This window comes from Mastigoproctus giganteus, chromosome 12 (assembly GCF_048544385.1).
Source record: "Mastigoproctus giganteus isolate SK-2022 chromosome 12, ASM4854438v1, whole genome shotgun sequence".
Taxonomy (NCBI): domain Eukaryota; kingdom Metazoa; phylum Arthropoda; class Arachnida; order Uropygi; family Thelyphonidae; genus Mastigoproctus; species Mastigoproctus giganteus.
Genome location: NC_143586.1, coordinates 73,100,089 through 73,114,515, shown reverse-complemented (window position 1 = coordinate 73,114,515; position 14,427 = coordinate 73,100,089). Strand labels below are relative to the sequence as shown.

Below are 14,427 nucleotides of genomic sequence, written 5' to 3'. Positions count from 1 at the left end.
GGAAAGGGCTGATTTTGCAGCGGTATCAGCTAATTGATTTCCCTAGATCCCAATGTGGCTTGCGATCCAGCAAAAGCGAATATCAAATTCTAATTCGACAAGAGAAAAAAGAATCTGCTGGATCCTGACAGGATCGGATGAGGGTTAAACCTCACCGATACTAGAGCCTGTAACACGCTCAATGAATCACAATAAATCATATACCTTTGGTAGTCGCTATTTTTAATGTGATCTAGGGCTGCTTCTATTGCACGCAATTCTGCAGTATAAATGCTAGTTTCTTGTGGGATCTTATTGGATAACGTTTTGTGAGGGAACACAGCAGCAGATCCCACATAACATTCTAACTTTGAGGCATCTATATAGACTGGCAGAAAGTCAGAATACTGCTGTCTATGTGATTCAAAGAGTTGCTAGTAGACAGATGGTGGTGTAGTAGCCTTCTCCCAGATCTTAAGGGAGAAGTCGAAAGTTGAAAATTGGCATGCCAGGGTGGAAGAAATTGCCTTGGTGACTGGGTAACATGGTCTACCATCAAGTGTGTGTGTGTGTTATGGGGGTTTATCGGCGCATAAGCTGCTGTGGCTATAATGCGCCTATTCACATGAAAATGCTAAACACAAAATTTAAGCATGGATAAAAACATAATTTAGGCATAACAGCTTGGTTGCGTTTACAGAGATATTTTAGAATTTATCATAACGTCCAATTATTTTCAGATAAGAGAAAAACTCGTTGATGTTTGCATCATCTCCAATAATATATTATAATGTTATTGGTTCTCGTAGATTTCTTAGGGAACACAGCACGGATGTTCTGTCCTGTTGATAGTGAGGGCAGTCAATCAGAATATGTTTCACTGTTAAATTTTCTGAACAGTATGGGCATTGAGGAGGATCTTCGCCTCGGAGCAGATGGAGGTGGGTCAGATATGTGTGTCCGATACGTGCCCGTGCAAGAACCACTTCTTCTCTTCGCACTGTTTTGGTGCTAGAGTGCCAATGCTTTGGATCGTGTTTCAACTGGTAGAGTTTATTATTCGTTTGGGTGTGCCATAGCTCTTTCCACTTCGCGAAACCTGCTGTTCGTATGATGTGACAGTAGTCAGAGGCTGGAACCGGAATGGAGGTTAAATCAAAGGTTGACGGATTTTTAGCATTTTCATCAGCAAGTTCGTTACCCTTTATCCCCGAATGTGCTGGGATCCAGCAAAAGGTCACTGATTGATGGCATTCTTCAATTTGTAATAGGAGTCTTCCGATTTGATTTAACACAGGATGAGCCTTGTAGGAGGAGTTTTGCATTGCAGTTATTGAGCTGAGAGAGTCTGTGTATACAACATATTTTACAGATGGGTTGAGATTCAGGTTTTCTAAGGCTAATTTTATTGCATGAAGTTCTGCAGAGAAGCTGCTGTACTCAGGTGGAAGGGCAGCTGAGATGATAGTAGAGGGAAATACTGCCGCTGCTCCAACGGCTGAATGTGATTTGGAGCCATCAGTATATATGGGCAAAAAATCAACGTATTTCTGAATATGGCATGCATGGAGTTGTTTCATATTGAGTGTTGGTAGATGATTCTTTCCCCATTTGTCAAGATAAGTATCGAAATATAACTGAGGAGGCGGAATCCATGGCGGTTGGGAGTAATTCATTAAATGTTGCCTGTTGAAAATCTGAACATTCCAACTCTGCATTAACTCAATGAGGCGTAAGCCTGCCGGTCTTATTTTACTGGGTTTATTTCTATAGAGGTTTTGAAGTGGTGGATTAAAGAGGTATGGCAGAACAGGATGATGGCCGCAATTTTGTATTCGGGCTGCATACTTTAGAAGAAGCGTTTTTCTGCGGAGGTGTAGGGGGGCTCATCAGCTTCAATGTACAAACTATGAGTAGGAGATGTCCTGAAAGCACCAAGTGCAATCTGCAATGCGCTATACTGTATAGGATCCAGCCATCTCAATTTACTCTTATGGGCGGAACCATAAAGAGGAGCACCATAATCCAATCGGGATCTGATCAATGTTCTATATAAGAGCAACAAAGATGTACGATCTGCTCCCCAAGACAAGGCAGATAAAGCTCTTAGTATGTTCAGCTTTTTGAGGCAGGATATACGCAAAGATTTAATGTGCTCAAGGAAATTCAGTTTCCTGTCAAGGATTAATCCCAAGAATTTGATGTTGTTAGTCACTGGAACGGTAAAGTTTTGCATCTGAAGTTCGGGATCTGTATGCATTTTCCGTTGATTACAAAAGTGGATTGCAACAGTTTTCTGCTGTGATAGATGATAGCCATTTAACTCTGCCCACCTTTGGACTTTATTTAAACATATCTGCAGCTGCCGTTCAATGGATCTCATATTCAGAGAATGGCAAGAAATAGAGAGATCATCGGCATAAAGGTAGGTCTCAACAGTATTTGGAAGATCTTTTGTGATGGAATCGATTCTTAGGGCAAATAGGGTTGCACTCAGTATGGACCCTTGTGGCACTCTTTCTTCCTGTAAAAATGTCATAGAAAGCGAGTTGCGGTATCGAACTTGGAACGAGCGAGTCCTGAGAAAGTTCCTGATGAATATAGGAAGGTTGCCTCATAGACCTAGAGCATGGAGGTCACTGAGAATGCCACGACGCCAGGTAGTATCAAATGCCTTTTCTATGTCTATGGAAACCATAACAAGATGTTCATTTTTCACAAAGGCATTACGAATTGCAAACTCAGCTTTGATCATGAGATCTAAGGAGGACTTGTTCTTTTGAAAGCCACGCTGATTATTGCTAATTAGTTGTTGCGTTTCAATGATCCAAACAAGGCGATTATGGATCATTTTTTCAAGTAATTTACCGAGGCAACTGGATAGAGAAATAGGTCTATAACTGTTAGGACTGGTAGGATCTTTACCGGGTTTCAAAAAGGCAAGAACTGTGGCATGATGCCAAGAGCTGGGATAAATGTTTTCCATAAATATCCGGTTATAATAGACCAGCAGTATTTGTAAATTTCTGTCACCAAGGTTTTGTAACATAATGTAAGAGATTCCATCTGGTCCAGCGGCACTGTTGCGTGTTGTTTTAATGACATGTATAAGTTCATGATATTGAAGAGGCTGATTATATGGAAAGAAAACTGAGGTTCGAAAGTTGATGGCTCGTAGTTCAGTCTTGGTCTTTATTTTCTGGAAATCCGGAGAATAATTTGATGCCGCAGAAACTTCGGCAAAAGTTTTAGCCAAGGCATTTGCAATGTCTTGAGGAGCAGATAGTTCTTGCCCATTCCATGAAAGAATTGGTGAAGGGGTGGTTGGAAATTTTCCGGAAATCTGCCTGATTTTCTTCCATATTAACCTGGAGTTAGTGTTTCTGTTTATGGTAGATGTAAACCATAAACAAGAATTTTTCTTTGCTTCTCTTTCAATTCGACGTGCTTTTGCTCTTAGTTTCTTGTAATTGATAAGATTAGCTGTGGTTGGGGATCTACGAAATAAATTCCACGCATTATTTTTTTACTTCTTAGCTATTGTGCATTCTTGATTCCACCAATAGTTAAGGTGCCGTCGGGATTGGGGATTCGACAATGGAATTGAACAATTAGCTGCAGATATTATATGTGAAGTGATATAATCTGTGGCTTCATCTATTGACTGTGTTCGTATATATTGTTCATCCAGGGTGACAACTGATTGAAATTTGACCCAGTTGGCTTGAGAGAACTTCCATTTCCTGCAGGGTATGACTAATGGTGGTTGTGCAGTGAGCAGATTGCAAATAATCGGAAAATGGTCACTGCCCATGGGATCGTCCATAACAGACCATTCTATAATCGGAAACAGAATCGGGGAACATATTGATAGATCGATTGCAGAGGTTTGTCCAGTTGGTAGTTGTATGTGAGTGGGTGCGCCAGTTGGTGAAAGAAATAGAAATAAAAGAGGTGAAAGACTTGTGGAATTTGCAGAATCTGAATGAATGTCAGTAATGAACACTTTTTTCAAGAAAAGGGTGAACAGAAAGTGGACGTGGAAGAGTCCAAATGGATTAACAACTAATGAAATCGACTTCATCCTCACTAACAGAAGATATATTGTGAATGATGTTACCGTCCTGAATAAGGTAAATGTTGGAAGTGATCACAGAATGGTAAGATGTACACTTGATATAAATGTAGGAAAGGAAAAAACTGACTCGAGTAAATAATACAAAGGTCTTTGAAATAAGAGGAGGAGAAAAACCAGTATGTACTGGAACTTGAGAACAAGTTTGAGTTTCTGCAGACTGCTCAGGACCAAGATATCGACGAGGAATATTACAACTTTCTGAAAGTGATAAAGCCCAAGAAACCTATAGGGAAACAGAAATCCAAAGAAGAAAAAATTAGTCAAGAAACACTTGTCATGATGAACCAAAGACGACAAATGAAGAGCAAGACAAACACTGACAGGGAGAAAATTGAATATACTGAGTTATGCAAAGCCATTAGAAAGAGACTCAGAGAGGACATAAGAAGATTTAACACAAGAAAAGTAGAACAAGCATTAAGGGAAAACAAAGGATTTAAATCAGCAGCCATGAGCAGTAATACAGAAAGACAAATGATACTGAAACTGAAGAATAGCGATGGTGTACTTATAAACAGCAGAGAAGGCATAATTCAAATAGCAGAAGACTACTATAGAGAATTATACAAGGAGCGAGGGAATGACACCAGCAGTGGGGAAGATGGATTGCAAAGTAGCAACACATACGACATACCCGATATTCTTCCTGATGAGGTAGAACATGCATTGAAGAAAATGAAGAATCGGAAAGCCCCGGGGGAAGATGAAGTTACTGTAGAGTTGTTAAAATTGGGAGGAAGAGACATAACACAAAAACTGGCAAGGCTCTTCACAAAGTGCATTAGAAAAGGTGTGATGCCTAAGCAGTGGAATAATGCAATCATAGTTTTGCTGCATAAGAAAGGAGATAAATCAGAAATTGGAAATTATAGACCAATTAGCTTGTTATCCCATATCTACAAGTTGTTCACAAGGGTCATTACTAACAGATTAGAAAGAATACTTGATGAGAATCAACCGAAAGAGCAAGCTGGCTTTAGGACAGGATTCTCAACTATGGATCACCTTCACGTAATATCACAGCTAATGGAGAAAGCAAATGAATATAAAACACCATTATGCCTGGCATTTGTGGATTATGAAAAGGCATTTGACTCCATACAGCATAAGGCAATGTTTCGGGCACTGGAAAGACAAGGCATAGATACTCCATATATTATAATTTTGAAGAAAATATATGAGAGTGCTACATCCTTTATTAGACTAGACAAAGACAGTAGCAAATTTAAAATCGAGAAAGGAGTTCGACAAGGAGACACAATATCTCCGAAGCTGTTTACTGCTGCCCTAGAGGAAGCTTTCAGAAGATTAGACTGGTCGCAGAAAGGAGTCAATGTGAACGGAGAGTACCTAAACCATTTACGATTTGCAGATGACATTGTGGTCATAAGCCACGATCCCAAAGAATTAGAGAAAAATCTTAATCAGTTATGCACAGTTAGTAAGGATTTTGGACTAAAGATGAATATGGCTAAAACAAAAGTAATGATGAACAAGTATGCCACGGCAAGGGAAATAATGATTGAAGGAGCAGTAATTGAAAACGTGGAGTCATATACTTATCTGGGACAAGTTATAAGCTGTAATAATGATAAATGGCTGGAAGTCAAGAGAAGAATAAATTTTGGATGGATAGCATTCAGGAAATATAGTCACATACTGAAGAGCAATATCCCAGTTTGTCTGAAACGTAAAATAATGAATCAATGTATACTCCCCACCATGACTTATGGAAGTGAAACTTGGGCACTCACCAAAAGAATGGAAGAGAAACTAAGAACTACACAGCGAAGAATGGAACGAATTATATTGGGAATCAGACTGTTAGATAAGAAGAGAAACACATGGATTAGGCAGCAAACTCACGTAAAGGACATTCTTATCAAAACTAAAGAACTAAAATGGTTTTGATTTGATTTAATTTGATTTGGTTTTTTTTTTTATGGCGCATTGGCAGCTAAGGCCATAATGCGCCAAGTCAAATTTTAAAATGCTATTAAATATTTTGGTAGCCAAGGCTACCACGTCAAATATTTGTGTTAAAAAGGTATAATAGTAAAAGCATAAAACTTAGAGCTTTGTATAAAAATTAACAAATTGTAAAAAATTAAAGACGTCCGACGTATTGTGTCTGTCACCTATAATCTGACTGAGTGTAAATGGCTCAGTCAGATTATTAAAAGCGGTAAAATACAAGCGTCGGGCTTCTATAAAAACAGGACAGTCTATTAAAATATGACGAACGGTTAAAATAACATTACACATCTCGCACATAGGTGGGTCATCCGCCCTCAGCAAGTAGGAATGAGTTAGATGACTATGACCTATGCGGAGCCGAGCAAGAACAACTTCCTCTCTTCGGACCCTGCGCAGACTGGACTGCCATTGCGAAATTACAGGCTTGATTTGATGTAATTTATTTGTGGTCTGTCCGTGCCAAGAATCTTGCCATTGGGAAAGCAGTTTAGAACGTATTATTTGCCTGTAGTCTGTATAGGGGACTGACAGGCAATGATTATCCAGGGAAATGGCTGATTTGGCAGCAGCATCAGCCGATTCATTTCCCCGGATCCCAATGTGGCTTGGGATCCAGCAAAAGCGAATATCGAATTCTAATGTCTTGAGAGAAAAAAGAATCTGCTGGATCCTGGACAGGATCGGATGAGGGTTAAAACCCACCGATACCAGAGCCTGTAACACACTCGATGAATCGCAGTAAATCATATACCTCTGGTAGTCGCAATTTTTAATGTGATCTAGGGCTGTTTGTATTGCATGCAACTCTGCAGTATAAATGCTAGTTTCTTGTGGGATCTTATAGGATATTGTTTTGTGAGGGAACACAACAGCAGATCCCACATGACATTCCAACTTTGAGCCATCTGTATAGATTGGCAGAAAGTCAGAATACTGCTGTCGATGTACTGCAAAGAGTTGCTGGTAGACAGATGGCGGTGTAGTAGCCTTCTCCCAGATCTTAAGGGAGAAGTCGCAAGTTGGAAAATGAGCATGCCAGGGTGGAAAGAATTGCCTTGGTGACTGGGCAACATTGTCTACCGTCAAGTTCAGCTCATTCAGCAGCCCTTGAATGCGAATACCAAATGGTTTGTTGGCAGTCCGACGGGTGTTGTAGAGATTTTCCCAACGCGGCTGAAAAACGGATGGCCACGTGGGATGATCGGGCAGGGATTTTAATTTGAATGCATACTGTAAGGACAACTGCTTACGTCGAAGAGACAGAGATGGTTCATTTGCTTCGACGTAAAGGCTTTGGACAGGAGATGTGCGAAATGCTCCAGTGGCTGTCCGGATGGCTTGATGGTGGATTGGATCTAACCACCGAAGGGCACTATCTCTAGCAGAACCATAGACCTGAGACCCATAGTCGAGTTTGGGACGGACAAGCGTCCGGTAGAGACGAAGAAGGGTAGCACGATCTGCGCCCCATGAGGTTGACGAAAGGGCACGAAGGATGTTAAGCCCTTTGACACATCTTGTCCTCAGCTGACGAATATGTTGTAAGAATGTCAGCTTTTTGTCGAAAATAAGTCCAAGGAATTTGAATTCTGCTACAACTGGGATGTTATTTTGCCCTAGCCTTAATTCTGGGTCAGGATGAAGATTACGTTTGCGACAAAAGTGTACGCAAACAGTCTTCTGTGATGAAAATCTGAACCCATTAGCCAAAGACCAAGCTGTAAGATGGTCGATGGTTTTCTGCAGTTGCCTTTCAATGACCCTCATATTGCATGAATGACAAAATATAGCAAAGTCATCAACATAGAGGGCATTGTTTACAGTGGGTGGAAGTTGTTCTGCGATAGTTTATTTTGATTGCGAAAAGCGTGACACTTAGAACGGATCCTTGTGGGACTCCCTCTTCCTGAGAGAAAACTCGAGAGAGGGTGGATCCTAAACGGATTTGAAACTGGCGATTCGAAAGAAAGTTTTTAATAAAAAGAGGAAGATTACCTCTAAGACCAAAGTTATAGAGGTCTTTTAAAATCCCAAATCGCCAGGCTGTGTCGTACGCTTTTTCAATATCAAAGAAAACTGCTACCAAATGCTCGGATTTAATAAAAGCATCACGAATGGATGTTTCCAATCGGATTAAATGATCCAGAGTGGATCTATTTCTTTGGAAGCCGCACTGTGTCCTGGAAAGCAGACCATTTGTTTCTAAATACCATACCAGGCGAGAATTTACCATTCTTTCCAGGATCTTGCACAAACAGCTTGTCAGAGCAATAGGACGGTAGTTACTTGGATTTCTAGGATCCTTTCCTGGTTTTGGGAAGGGAAGAACGATTGCCTTCCGCCAGGAATCCGGAAATTGTTTATTAAGAAAAATTCTGTTAAACAGAATTAACAGGTGATCCTTACATTGTGGTGTGAGGTGTTTTACCATTTCATAGTGGATGTCATCGGGCCCCACAGCACTTGCGTGCGTGAGAAAGAGTGCAGCATTTAATTCCTCCTGTGAAAAGGGCTTGTTATAAGATTCAAGCCCTTTTGAATAGAAGTTCAGGGGGTTTTTCTCATTTTTCTCTTTCAGGGCCAAAAACTCTGCGGGAAAAGATGTTATTGCAGATATTTTTGCAAATGTTTCCCCTAGAGTATTTGCTACTGCAGTTCGATCTGCAATTGGACATCCGTTATGCTCGAGGATCACAGAAGGGCATGGTGGATATTTTCCCTTCATTTTCCGGATCTTATCCCAGACTACCTTTGAGCTAGCAGCCTGAGTTATGGAAGATGTAAAACGAATCCAAGATTTCCTTTGGCTCTGACGTCGTACATAACGTGCTTTTGCACGTGCACGTTTGAATGATATTAAATTTTCAGTGGTGGGATATCGGCGGAATATCCCCCACGCTTTGTTTTGTGCTTTTTTTGCTGCTGTGCATTCGGAATTCCACCAAGGTTTCGGAAATAGTGGGAACCGGCTAGATGATTTTGGGATTGCAATTGCAGCTGCTTGGACAATTGTTTCTGTGACGTACATGACTGCATCATTGATTGGCACCTGACTGACTGTAGCGATGTCAAGATTTGCCAGATGTTGAAAGGCATTCCAGTCAGCCTGATCAAGCTTCCACCGCGGTAAACTAAATGGAAGACACGGTCTACCGCTAGTTAATGTGATTATCACGGGGAAGTGATCGCTTCCATATGGGTTCTCCTCTACCTCCCAAGCAAGTGAAGGAAGGAGAGAAGGGGTGCAGATAGAAAGATCAATGGCAGAGAAAGTACGGGTAGGCATGTGGAAGAAGGTGTTTGTTCCCACATTTAGGAGGGAGAGATCATTGTCAGTGAGCATATGCTCTATGACTCGTCCCCTTCCATTGATGTCAGCACTACCCCACAGAGTGTTATGTCCATTGAAATCCCCAAGAATTAAACAAGGGGAGGGCAATTGCATGATAAGATCATCAAGGTCTTTCTGGGGGATATCAATCCCAGGTGGCAAATAAACAGAGCAGACAGTTAATAAGAACCCCACTGTAAGGCGAATTGCTACAGCTTCAATGCTAGTTGTAAGCTGCAAAGGCTGAAATGGGATCTGGTTGCCGACGAGGATTGCGACTCCTCCGTGGGCAGGACCATCCACAATTCTATCCTTACGAATGATGGTAATGTTATGCATGGTGGGGTCATCATTTGCCTTTAAATAAGTCTCCTGTATGCAAAAGCAAGCTGGTTTGTGCTTTTGCAGGAGTGCCTTGATGTCGTCAGTATTTTGCCGGAATCCACGACAATTCCACTGTAGGAATTTAGCCATTATTTGGACTTGGTGGGTCCATCAGGCGGCTTCCGAGGTGCTGAGGGCTTAATTTTGTCAGTCTTGGATTTATCTTTCCTGGGGAAGTATGGACGCTGTCCTGTGTCCATTTCCTCCTCAGCGAAGAGTTCCAAAACTGACTCATCATGTACCTCCTTCTGCTCGACATCCATGTTTTCCTGGGTACTAGGTGTTACTTCCCCTTTCTTATTCTTTTCTTTTGCTTTTGTTACTTGTGGAGCATTAGGAGGTACCGATATAGGAGTGGCAGCTGATTGGTCCTTCTGTGCAGGTTTTTGGGAGCATAAAAGATAACGTGCAATGGGAGTAAATGATTCTTTTGGGGGGACGGACATGTCCGTCTGGGTCCCAATCGAACATTTCCCTGCTACCTTCTGGGCGTAGGTAGGTTTTTTGATGTTAAGAGGTTTCACTGCTTTTCTTGCCTCCTGGTACGATATGTTGAGCTCTGCCTTCAGCCGTTGGATTTCTTTTTCTTCTTTCCACCTCTGGCATGCCCTTGAATAGGCCGGATGTTCTCCCTCACAATTAATGCAGGTGGGTTTGCTGGCTGAACATGCTGTTGTTTCGTGGTCCTTTGCACCGCACCGGGCGCATGCAAGGACTCCACGGCAGGCCATTTGAGAATGTCCATACTTCTGACATTTAAAACACCGTAAAGGATTCGGAATGTATGGACGTACTGGACAGTTGATGTATCCAGCTTTGATCTCATCAGGAGGTTTGGGAGAGTTAAAAGTCAGGATAACACTCCTGGTTTTAACAATTTTCCCATCCCTTCGCGCAGTGATTCTCTTGACGGCAGTAACTCCCTGTGGTTTTAGTTCGGAGCAGATTTCCTCCTCGGTGACGTCGAGAAGGTCCCACTCCGAAATGACACCTCTCGATGAATTTAGTGTTCGGTGTGGTGTCACTGTTACGGGTATACCTCCGATTGATGTTACTCGGAGTAGATGTTCAGACTGCCCGTCATTTTTGGTTTCAATCAAGAGGTCCCCAGAACGGAGCCTCTTAACTGACTTGGGTGTACCTGCTAACCCATCCAACCCTTTTTGTATAAAAAAGGGCGACATTTTACCAATCGGTGTTTCATTGGTGGAATGCATTATTAAGAACCTTGGGACTGGCCCTGATGGTAGTTCGGTTCGCTGCCTCTTTGTAGCAATAATGCTATCTGCCTCTCCGTCATTATTTTCAGATAGGGACCGGGTTGGGGCCCCTGAAGGAATACGTTTATCAGGATTCATGAAGTTATTTAAATTGTTCAGTGCCCGGGCTCCCCACCCACCACGGAGCCCAAAGGGACGCCCACTACCCGGCATGCAATAAATGCGCTCGGGAGTGGGACGCCAGGGCTACCCAGACACCATACCCGCACCGCCGCCAGCCTGAATCCTGTCCCTCGGACCATGAGGGTAGGGGCATGGCTTTGACACGGTTGACCCTCGCAGGCGAACCTACTAGCCGATTGATCCTAGCCGGGCCTTCCAGGACCACCCGTCTTGTCGAAGCAGGGGCCAAAGTGGTGTATTGAAGCTGGGCCCCTCAACCACCAGGATCCCCCTTTCCGAATTTCCACGGGTCGCAGCGCACGGCAAACACGCCGGATTCCATTGATGTAAGCCCGGAACCTAGGCTGTGGGCGTTGGATCCCAGTGATGCTAGTCTGGAAGTCCAGCAGCGTCACTGGGAGGTCCCCTCACCACGTACAGGTGCCCACGTCGAGGGGACTAAAATGGTCTTGGGCAGGACACATAGCTTGAAGACATGATGACAGATGGACTAAGAAAATAACAGAATGGTACCCAAGAGGAGCTAGAAGAAAACCTGGAAGACAAAGGCGGAGATGGATAGATGAAATTCATGAGTTTTTGAGTAGTAAATGGATGGCCAGTGCTCAAAACAGAAGGAACTGGAAAGTTGCTGGAGAGGCCTTCATCCTGCAGTGGATTGACAATGGCTGATGATGATGATGAGGTGCGCCAGTATTAAGAACAGTAAGGTTTTCCTCATCCAGAAAGGTTTCAATTAAGCGGCCATGTATATCTAATTTTGTCGATCCCCATAAGGGGTTGTGGCCATTGAAATCACCCAAGAGACAGACAGGGGGTACTAGTTGCATTACCAGGTTTTCAAGATCTTGGTAAGAGAAGCTATGACTTGGTGGGAGATAAACTGATACCAGTGTTAAAGAAATCTGGGTTATCAAACGTACGGCGACAACTTCAATTGTAGTTTGCAAAACAATTTGCTTGGTCGGGATATTTGAGCTGACTAAGATGGCCACGCCCCCACGGGCAGTATTTGAATTATTACGATCGTGCCGATAGATGGCATAGTTCTTTATGTTGGTGGAAATTTGCGGAGTTAGATAGGTTTCCTGTAGACAGAAACCAACTGGAGAGTAGCGGTTAATTAAGACTTGAATATCATTAAGGTTGCTGCGAAATCCTCTACAATTCCATTGTAGAATGTAAGGAATTACTGATGTTTAGTAGAAGAAGCTGCTTCTGACTGTTTTTTTAATGTGACTGTCTTGTGACGTTCAGGCCTTGGTTTATCTTTTTTTGGGAATAATGGTCGACCGGTGTCCATTTCTTCTTCTGCATATATTTCTAAGATCGGTTCTTCCTGTCTGGATGAGTCAATAGTATCCATAGACGTTTCTTGCATATTCTTTTTTAAATTTGAGTTACGATTATTCGATATAGAAGAAATCACTGGGGGAGGAGAAGGAGTTGTAGCTGGTACTGTAAGTGCAGTATTACTTGCCTGGTTCAACTGTTTCGGAACATTCGACTGTTGCTGAGAGAGAACAGTCCGAGCCCAGTCAGAGATTGAGGTGGTAGAAGGGACTGTAACATCGGTTTGGGTGGCTACTGATTGATATTTTTGCATAATATTGGCGTACGTACGTTTATTCATACTGGGAGCAATTAATTTCTGTGCTTCCTGAAAGCTCACTTTATTTTCTATCTGATATTTAACGATTTGCTTTTCAGTTTTCCATTTGTCACATGTCCTTGAGTAGGCAGGATGGTTTCCCTTACAGTTGGGACAAGTCATTTCTTTTGCCAAGCAGTCACTTTGGGTGTGGTCAGCGGACCCACAATTAGGACAAACCTGGTTTCCTCTGCACGCCGTTTGAGAGTGGCCATACTTCTGGCACTTAAAACATCTCAATGGGTTAGGAATATATGGTCTAATGCGGCAGAGTAAGAAGCCTGCTTTTATCGATGGTGGTAGATTTGGCGTGTTAAAAGTTAGAATAATATTCCTTGTAGGTGTGAGTATATTTTCTCTTTTCACCATAATTCTTTTCACAGCAATGACATTTTGATCTTGAAGCTCTTGTGTTATCTCCTCCTCCGTGACATTCAATAGATCCCAGCTGGATATAACACCCTTAGATGTATTTAGGGTAGCATGGGGAGAAACTTTTACTGGAATTCCAGCAAAGCTTGTAAGTTTAAGCAGTTTCTCTGAATGTTTACAATTCACTGTTTCCAATAGAAGGTCGCCTGATTGTAGCCTCTTGACTGTCTTAGGAGATCCTGCCAGACTTTCCAGGTGTTTCTGGATAAGGAACGGAGAGAACTTACTGAGAGGCTGATCTGTAAGAGAGTGCATTATAAGTGATGTAGGATAAATTGTCGCTGAGGAAGTGGTTTTCAACCTTTTGGGTTGCGACATGTTATGGTCAATGTCTATCTCTGGCCGAGAGCTTGTCGGCTCTAGAGGCGGAAACGTATTTTGGTCCATGCTTGCTCCTTTTGGCCCTTGGCAGATTAGCTTTTCTGCCAAGATTTCCGGCCCCGCCACGGGGAGGCAGGAGCAGTGCCCGGTGTGACCAAGCGTTTGTTTGTTTGTTTGGTTTTATTGGCGCATTAGCTACTAAGGCTATAATGCGCCAAATTAAGGTCATATATAAAAATTTAAGTTTTCACTGACCTAATTACTTAGGCCAGCATGTCAGTATATAAAATAACAAAGGTATAAAATGTAGAAGAGATAAATCAATAAGGAAATAACAATAACATGTAAATATTAAATACAAGTAAAAACCTTTATTGATTTAAAATAACTAAAAATAGCAGACACATGGTCATTGTCAGATAAAATCTGACTGAGTGTATACGGCTCAGCCAAATAATTAAAAGCGGTAAAACGGATATTGCTAAAATCTGAACATTCGATTAAAAGGTGTCTAATTGATAAAATTGTGCCACAAGACTCACACATAGGAGGGTCATCAGCCCTCAGCAAAAAAGAATGTGTCAGATGACTAGGTCCTATGCGGGTCCGGGCAAGAACAACTTCCTCCTTACGATTTCTGCGCAGACTAGACTACCACGGTTCAATTACAGGCTTTATATGATATAATTTAAATTGAAATTATATCATATAAATATCATAAAATATCATAAAAAGATGATCCATTTTACATCATCTATTACCCAGTCTACCTAGTTGGTAGACTGGGTAATAGATGATGTAAAACGGATCC

General features: G+C 42.1%; 1 protein-coding gene across 2 annotated transcripts in view; it reads right to left on the bottom strand.

Moving 5' to 3' along the window:
• The window catches only part of LOC150077190 (solute carrier organic anion transporter family member 74D-like), a 524,201-nt gene that overhangs the window by 100,988 nt on the left and 408,786 nt on the right, over positions 1–14,427 (bottom strand). The gene's annotated exons all lie outside the window — the stretch shown is intronic.